The sequence below is a fragment of the Euprymna scolopes genome, chromosome 22, assembly GCF_053919585.1.
Source record: "Euprymna scolopes isolate OS-2025 chromosome 22, ASM5391958v1, whole genome shotgun sequence".
Lineage (NCBI taxonomy): Eukaryota > Metazoa > Mollusca > Cephalopoda > Sepiida > Sepiolidae > Euprymna > Euprymna scolopes.
In genome coordinates, this window is record NC_136503.1 from 90,216,505 (window position 1) to 90,226,302 (window position 9,798).

Genomic DNA, 9,798 nt, shown 5'->3' on the forward strand with positions numbered 1-9,798 from the left:
TCAAAATACAAAAATTTCACGTTTGGAGAACGTTACCAAAGTTTTAGTACGTTAAAAATAAGTAGATATGATAGTTAAACGAAAAATACCAAACAAAAAATGTGAAGTAAAAAAAAAAAATACGCTTACAAAAAATATTAACCATCGCTGTTTTTACTAAAAAAAGAAAACAAAGCGAGACGCCATTTTCCTTTTTAGTAACACTTCAGGATAAGGAAGACGAAGTGAGAGAGAGAAAGAGAGAGAGACACGCAAACAAATAGACAGAGTGAAAAAAAGAGAGAGATAGAGAGAGAGAGAGAGAGAGAGAGAGAGAGATGTCTAGACAGGAAACGAGATTCGTTTTATTGTGTTTTAAAATGTAAATTAACAAACATATGAGTGATTGTATTTGATCACATCCCAGGCCTTGGAACAGATACTACACTTTGATCTTACTCCAAAGACCAAGTAACCGTCTTATACAGCTTAATTTTCTCCCGAGCATTATCTCCTATTAAAAAAAGATGCATAATTTATATTTACTTAGTGGGGGTAGGGGGAGGATTAAACCGCTTTAATTCTAAAAACAGATACTACACTTTGATCTTAGCCAAAAGACCAACCAAAAAAAATGCGTATTATATATTTTCTCTCCTTATTTTCTTAGTGGGGGGTGGGGAAGAAGGATGAAACCGCTTTAATTCTAAGAACAGATACTACACTTTGATCTTAGCCCAAAGACCAAGTAACCGTCTTATACAGCTTAATTTTCTCCCGAGCATTATCTCCTATTAAAAAAAGATGCATAATTTATATTTAGATGCCATATTCCAAAAATCACAGAAGGCCATCCTTATTTTCGATTGACGTTTGTTTCTCTCCTTATTTTCTTAGAGGGGGTGAGGGGAGAAGGATGAAACCGCTTTAATTCTAAGATCAGATACTACACTTTGATCTTAGCCAAAAGACTAACTAAAAAATAAAATGCGTATTATATATTTTTGAGGTTGGTGAGAGGCATATTATGAGTTAGTGGGAGGAGGGGGCGAAAGATGAACCCGCTTTATTTCTAAGAACAGATACTACACTTTGAGGTAGTGCCTCAAAAAAAATCCCCACTGGGCAAATTAGGCACAAGGCCAATTTTTAATGTGAGGAGTGAAGGGGAAATGGGGACCAACTCCCCAGGGAGTAGGGGAGCTGGATAGTGACAATTGGTATGAAGGGTTGCCCCAACATTGACCAAGGTTTTATATGTGGGGTTTCCCCCACATATGGTCTTTACTTGCGGTATCTGCCGGAACAGATGGTATTTATTTGCTCCCCCACCGAGCAAATTAGGCACAAGGCCGATTTTTAATGTGAGGAGTGAAGGGAGGGGGAAGGGAAAAAGGGGACCAGCTCCCGAGAGGTGGGAAATGGGAGCTGGTTAATGGTCAGGCATGTGGGGTTGCCCCCACATCTGGTCTTTAGTAGTCATAGCTAGTCATAGCTAGTCATAGCTTGCAACATCTGCCGGAACAGATAGTATTTATTTGCTCCCCCACCGAGCAAATTAGGCACAAGGTCAATTTTTTAATGTGAGAGGTGAAGGGAGGGGGAAGGGACAGGGGGGGACCAGCTCCCGAGAGGTGGGAAATGGGAGCTGGTTAAAGGTCAGGCATGTGGGGTTACCCCCACATCTGGTCTTTGCTAGTCATAGCTAGTCATAGCTTGCAGTATCTGCCGGAACAGATGGTATTTATTTGCTCCCCCACCGAGCAAATTAGGCACAAGGCCGATTTTTAATGTAAGGAGTGTAGGGAGGGGGAAGGGAAAAAGGGGACCAGCTCCCGAGAGGTGGGAAATGGGGGCTGGTTAAAGGTCAGACATGTGGGGTTGCACCCACATCTGGTCTTTGCTAGTCATAGCTAGTCATAGCTTGCAGTATCTGCCGGAACAGATGGTATTTATTTGCTCCCCCACCGAGCAAATTAGGCACAAGGCCAATTTTTAATGTGAGGAGTGAAAGGAGGGGGAAGGGAAAAAGGGGACCAGCTCCCGAGAGATGGGAAATGGGAGCTGTTTAAAGGTCAGGTATGTGGGGTTCCCCCACATCTGGTCTTTGCTTGCAGTATCTGCCGGAACAGATGGTATTTATTTGCTCCCCCACCGAGCAAATTAGGCACAAGGCCGATTTTTAATGTGAGGAGTGAAAGGAGGGGGAAGGGAAAAAGGGGACCAGCTCCCGAGAGGTGGGAAATGGGAGCTGGTTAAAGGTCAGGCATGTGGGGTTGCCCCCACATCTGGTCTTTGCTAGTCATAGCTTGCAGCATCTGCCGGAACAGATGGTATTTATTTGCTCCCCCACCGAGCAAATTAGGCACAAGGCCAATTTTTAATTTTAGGAGTTAAGGGAGGGGGAAGGGAAAATGGGGACCAGCTCCGGAGAGGTGGGAAATGGGAGCTGGTTAAAGGTCAGGCATGTGGGGTTGCCCCCACATCTGGTCATAGCTAGTCATAGCTAGTCATAGCTTGCAGTATCTGCCGGAACAGATGGTATTTATTTGCTCCCCCACGTAGCAAATTAGGCACAAGGCCGATTTTTAATGTGAGGAGTGAAGGGAGGGGGCAGGGAAAAGGGGACCAGCTCCCGAGAGGTGGGAAATGGGAGCTGGTTAAAGGTCATGCATGTGGGGTTGCCCCCACATGTGGTCTTTGCTAGTCATAGCTTGCAGCATCTGCCGGAACAGATGGTATTTATTTGCTCCCCCACTGAGCAAATTAGGCACAAGGCCGTTTTTAATGTGAGTTAAAAACCAGCTCCCCTAAAAGTAGGCAAAAAGGAGGCACTCTGGTTACCAAAAATAATAATTGTCCCAGTATAGAGGGTTTCCCCTCCATTGACTGGTACAAATTATCTTAAGTGCAGCATCTGCCGGAACAGATGGTATTTATTTGCTCCCCCACCGAGCAAATTAGGCACAAGGCCAATTTTTAATGTGAGGAGTGAAGGGAGGAGGAAGGGAAAAAGGGGACCAGCTCCCGAGAGGTGGGAAATGGGAGCCGGTCAAAGGTCAGGCATGTGGAGTTGCCCCCACATCTGGTCTTTGCTAGTCATAGCTAGTCCTAGCTAGTCATAGCTTGCAGCATCTGCCGGAACAGATGGTATTTATTTGCTCCCCCACTGAGCAAATTAGGCACAAGGCCGTTTTTAATGTGAGGTAAAAACCAGCTCCCCTAAAAGTAGGCAAAAAGGGGGCACTCTGGTTACCAAAAATAATAATTGCCACAGTATAGAGGGTTTCCCCTCCATTGACTGGTACAAATTATCTTAAGTGCAGCATCTGCTGGAACAGATGGTATTTATTTGCTCCCCCACTGAGCAAATTAGGCACAAGGCCGTTTTTAATGTGAGGTAAAAACCAGCTCCCCTAAAAGTAGGCAAAAAGGGGGCACTCTGGTTACCAAAAATAATAATTGCCCCAGTATAGAGGGTTTCCCCTCCATTGACTGGTACAAATTATCTTAAGTGCAGCATCTGCCGGAACAGATGGTATTTATTTGCTCCCCCACTGAGCAAATTAGGCACAAGGCCGTTTTTAATGTGAGGTAAAAACCAGCTCCCCTAAAAGTAGGCAAAAAGGGGGCACTCTGGTTACCAAAAATAATAATTGCCCCAGTATAGAGGGTTTCCCCTCCATTGATTGGTACAAATTATCTTAAGTGCAGCATCTGCCGGAACAGATGGTATTTATTTGCTGCCCCACTGAGCAAATTAGGCACAAGGCCGTTTTTAATGTGAGGTAAAAACCAGCTCCCCTAAAAGTAGGCAAAAAGGGGGCACTCTGGTTACCAAAAATAATAATTGTCCCAGTATAGAGGGTTTCCCCTCCATTGACTGGTACAAATTATCTTAAGTGCAGCATCTGCCGGAACAGATGATATTTATTTGCTCCCCCACCGAGCAAATTAGGCACAAGGCCGATTTTTAATGTGAGGAGTGAAGGGAGGGGGAAGGGAAAAAGGGGACCAGCTCCCGAGAGGTGGGAAATGGGAACTGGTTAATGGTCAGGCATGTGGGGTTACCCCCACATCTGGTCTTTGCTAGTCATAGCTAGTCATAGCTAGTCATAGCTTGCAGTATCTGCCGGAACAGATGGTATTTATTTGCTCCCCCACTGAGCAAATTAGGCACAAGGCCGTTTTTAATGTGAGGTAAAAACCAGCTCCCCTAAAAGGGGTCACTCTGGTTACCAAAAATAATAATTGTCCCAGTATAGAGGGTTTCCCCTCCATTGACTGGTACAAATTATCTTAAGTGTAGTATCTGCCGGAACAGATGGTATTTATTTGCTCCCCCACTGAGCAAATTAGGCACAAGGCCGTTTTTAATGTGAGGTAAAAACCAGCTCCCCCAAAAGGGGGCACTCTGGTTACCAAAAATAATAATTGTCCCAGTATAGAGGGTTTCCCCTCCATTGACTGGTACAAATTATCTTAAGTGCAGCATCTGCCGGAACAGATACTACACTTTGATCTTGGTCAAAAGGCCAAGTACGGTTGTATCTGCCGGAACAGATGGTATTTATTTGCTCCCCCACCGAGCAAATTAGGCACAAGGCCGATTTTTAATGTGAGGAGTGAAGGGAGGGGGAAGGGAAAAAGGGGACCAGCTCCCGAGAGGTGGGAAATGGGAGCTGGTTAAAGGTCAGACATGTGGGGTTGCCCCCACATCTGGTCTTTGCTAGTCATAGCTAGTCCTAGCTAGTCATAGCTTGCAGTATCTGCCGGAACAGATGGTGTTTATTTGCTCCCCCACTGAGCAAATTAGGCACAAGGCCGTTTTTAATGTGAGGTAAAAACCAGCTCCCCTAAAAGTAGGCAAAAAGGGGGCACTCTGGTTACCAAAAATAATAATTGTCCCAGTATAGAGGGTTTCCCCTCCATTGACTGGTACAAATTATCTTAAGTGCAGCATCTGCCGGAACAGATGGTGTTTATTTGCTCCCCCACTGAGCAAATTAGGCACAAGGCCGTTTTTAATGTGAGGTAAAAACCAGCTCCCCTAAAAGGGGTCACTCTGGTTACCAAAAATAATAATTGTCCCAGTATAGAGGGTTTCCCCTCCATTGACTGGTATGACTGGTACAAATTATCTTAAGTGCAGCATCTGCCGGAACAGATGGTATTTATTTGCTCCCCCACTGAGCAAATTAGGCACAAGGCCGATTTTTAATGTGAGGTAAAAACCAGCTCCCCTAAAAGGGGTCACTCTGGTTACCAAAAATAATAATTGTCCCAGTATAGAGGGTTTCCCCTCCATTGACTGGTATGACTGGTACAAATTATCTTAAGTGCAGCATCTGCCGGAACAGATGGTCTTTATTTGCTCCCCCACCGAGCAAATTAGGCACAAGGCCGATTTTTAATGTGAGGAGTGAAGGGAGGGGGAAGGGAAAAAAGGGGACCAGCTCCCGAGAGGTGGGAAATGGGAGCTGGTTAATGGTCAGGCATGTGGGGTTGCCCCCACATCTGGTCTTTGCTAGTCATAACTAGTCATGGCTTGCAGCATCTGCCGGAACAGATGGTATTTATTTGCTCCCCCACCGAGCAAATTAGGCACAAGGCCGATTTTTAAAGTGAGGAGTGAAGGGGAAATGGGGACCAACTCCCCGGGGAGTAGAGGAGCTGGATAGTGACAATTGGTATGAAGGGTTGCCCCTACATTGACCAAGGTCTTATATGTGGAGTTGCCCCCACATATGGTCTTTGCTTGCAGTATCTGCCGGAACAGATGGTGTTTATTTGCTCCCCCACTGAGCAAATTAGGCACAAGGCCGTTTTTAATGTGAGGTAAAAACCAGCTCCCCTAAAAGGGGTCACTCTGGTTACCAAAAATAATAATTGTCCCAGTATAGAGGGTTTCCCCTCCATTGACTGGTACAAATTATCTTAAGTGCAGCATCTGCCGGAACAGATACTACACTTTGATCTTGGCCAAAAGGCCTAGAAAAAAAAAGATGCGTATTGGAGAGAGGGAGGAAGGGACAGGGCATGAGTTGGTGCATATGTAGGAGCAAAATACTCAGCGTCGCCTGAAATAGAATAACATAGCACTAGCATGACATATATACTAGCTGAGTACCCGCCATGGCCATGGATTGGAAGCACACTCGGCGATGCCTGGGATTGGAAAAAATTGGTTGATGTATGTACTAGCCAAATGCCCAGTGTCCCGCGGGATGGATTACATAGGTGGGTATCTGTACTAGCAAAATACTTGGCATAGCCCAGGATTGGATAAAATAGATGTATATGCACTGGCAGAACAACCGGCGTCGCCCGGGATTGTATGACATAGGTGGATGTGTACTAGAAGAATACCAAGTGTCGCCTCGGATTGTATGATATAGGTGAAGTATAGGTCTGATTCGATAATTTTGAGGGTGCTTCTGCAGTATAGGTCCGATTTTAAAAAATTTTGATGGTGCTTGTGCATTATAGGTCCGATTTTACAATTTTGAAGGTGGTTGTGCAGTATAGGTCCCATTTGACAATTTTGAAGGGGCTTGTGCAGTATAGGTCCAATTTGCAAAATTTAGAAGGTGCTTGTGCAGTATATGTCCGATGTGAAAATTTTGAAGGTGCTTGTGCATTATAGGTCCCATTCGACAATTTTTAAGGTGCTTGTGCAGTATAGGTCTGATGTGAAAAATTTAGAAGGTGCTTGTGCAGTTTAGGTCCAAGTTGAATAATTTATAAAGTGCTTGCGCAGTATAGGTCCAATTTGAAAAATTTAGAAGTTGGTTGTGCAGTATAGGTCCGATGTGAAAGATTTAGAAGGTGCTTGCGCAGTATATATGTTACAATATGCAAGTGACCTCCCTTGGATGTAGCTTCATTATCAGATTCCATTAGATTAATATACAATCATTGTTATAATATGCAAGTGACCTTCTTTGAGTGTAGCTTCATATGTGTACTAGCAAAATACCCGGCATAGCCCAGGATTGGATAAAGTAGGTGTATATGCATTAGCAGAACAACCGGCGATGCCCGGGATTGTATGACATAGGTGGATGTGTACTAGCAGAATACCAAGTGTCGCCTGGGATTGTATGATATAGGTGAAGTATAGGTCCGATTCGACAATTTTGAGGGTGCTTCTGCAGTATAGGTCCGATTCAAAAAATTTTGATGGTGCTTGTGCATTATAGGTCCGATTTTACAATTTTGAAGGTGGTTGTGTATTATAGGCCGATTTGACAATTTTGAAGGTGTTTGTGCAGTATAGGTCCCATTTGACAATTTTGAAGGGGCTTGTGCAGTATAGGTCCAATTTTCAAAATTTAGAAGGTGCTTGTGCAGTATATGTCCGATGTAAAAATTTTGAAGGTGCTTGTGCAGTATAGGTCCGATTTAAAAAAATTTGATGGTGCTTGTGCATTATAGGTCCGATTTGACAATTTGGGAGCTGCTTGTGGATTATAGGCCGATTTGACAATTTTGAAGGTGCTTGTGCAGTATAGATCCCATTTAACAATTTTGAAAATGCTTGTGCAGTATAGGTCCGATTTGAAAAATTTAGACGGTGCTTTTGCAGTTTAGGTCCAAGTTGAAAAATTTATAAAGTGCTTGTGCAGTATATATGTTACAATATGCAAGTGAACTCCCTTGGATGTAGCTTCATTATTAGTTACAATTAGATTAATATACAATCATTGTTATAATATGCAAGTTTCCTCCCTTGGGTGTAGCTTCATTGTATGAGTCCTTTATATTAATATACAATAATTGTTATAATATGCAAGTGACCTCCCTTGAGTGTAACTTCATTGTCGAATTCCATTAGATTAATATACAATCATTGTTACAATATATAAGTGACCTGCCTTGAGTGTAGCTTCATTGTCGAATTCATTTAGATTTATATACAATCATTGTGGTTATATGCAAGTGACCTCCCTTGGATGTAGCTTCATTGTCAAATACCATTAGATTAATATACAATCATTGTGATAATATTCAACTTACCTTCCTTGGATTTAGCGTCATTATGGAATACCATTAGATTAATATACAACCATTGGGGAAATATGCAAGTGACCTCCCTTTGATGTACATTCATTGTCGAATTCCATTAGATTAATATACAATCATTGTTATAATATGCGAGTGAACTACCTTGGGTGTAGCCTTATTGTCGAATTCCATTAAATTAATATACAATCGTTGTCATAACATGTAAGTGACCTCCCTTGGGTGTAGTTTCATTGTTGAATCCAATTAGAATAATATACAATCATTGTCATAATATGTAATTGACCTCCCTTGGATGTAACTTCATTGTTGAATACCATTAGATTAATATATATAGTCATTCTCATAATATGTAAGTGACCTCCTTTGGATGTAGCTTCATTGTCGAATACAATTAGATTAATATAAAATAATTGGTATGATATGTAAGTTACCTCCCATGGATGTAGCTTCATTGTCAAATTCTATTAGAATAATACAATCATTATAATATGCAAGTGACCTCCCTTGGGTGTAGATTCATTGTCGAATTCCATTAGATTAATATACAATCATTGCTATAATATGCAAATGATCTCGGCGTCGCCCGGGATTGTATGACATAGGTGTATGTGTACTAGCAGAATACCAAGTGTCGCCTCGGATTGTATGATATAGGTGAAGTATAAGTTCGATTCGACAATATTGAATGTGCTTGTGCAGTAGAGATCCGATTTGAAAATATTTGATGGTGCTTGTGCATTATAGGTCCGATTTAACAATTTTGAAGGTGTTTGTGGATTATAGGCCGATTTGACAATTTTTAAGGTGCTTGTGCAGTAAAGGTCTCATTTGACAATTTTGAAGGTGCTTGTGCAGTATAGGTCCGATTTGAAAAATTCAGACGGTGCTTTTGCAGTATAGGTCCAATTTGAAAAAGTTATAAGTTGCTTGTGCAGTATAGGTCCAATTTGAAAAATTTAGAAGGTGCTTGTGCAGTATAAGTCCGATGTGAAAAATTTAGAAGGTGCTTGTGCAGTATATATGTTACAATATGCAAGTGACCTCCCTTGGATGTAGCTTCATTATCAGATTCCAATAGATTAATATACAATCATTGTTATAATATGCAAGTGACCTCCCTTGAATGTAGCTTCATTGTCGAAATCCATTAGATTAATATACAATCATTGTTATAATATGCAAGTGACCTCCCTTGAGTGTAGGGCGATAATATGGATTTACTCATGAAAAATGATAGCAGAAATTAGTAACATACCATAGCCTATGTATCAATGTTTTTATTTTAGTAAGAGTGGAGGCAATAATGTAAGTTAAATCATGTGACATGGTTGTTGAAATTAGTAACATATCAAAAAATTATGAAAAATGATGAAATGTGAGTTATTTGGATGATGTGTTTGTAATGAAAAACCAACCAATACAATGTATTAAAGTTATTATTTTAGACAGGTGAGCGATAATGTGCATTAATTTGTCGAAATGTGTAACAATCCAAGAATTATGGGATTCAACGAGATACGTCAACATATATACTTACAGATTACCAGGAGTCACCCTGGATTCAATGAGATACATGCAAATGTATGCAAGCAGAATACATGGTCACTTCGGATGTAATGAGATAGATGCAAATATATACTAGCAGAATACTTGGCGTTTCCTTGGATTGAACTAGATTGATTGAAATATATACTAACAGAATACCTTGCGTCACCCAGGATTTCATGAGATTGATTGAGATATATACTAGCAAAACACCCAGCGTTGCCCGGGATTGAATAAATAGATGAG

General features: G+C 41.6%; 1 pseudogene; it reads right to left on the bottom strand.

Annotated features, from left to right (window-relative positions):
• Positions 1 to 5,768: 5,768 nt before the first annotated feature.
• LOC145244096 (U2 spliceosomal RNA) lies at positions 5,769 to 5,981 on the bottom strand (annotated as a pseudogene).
• Positions 5,982 to 9,798: the final 3,817 nt, after the last annotated feature.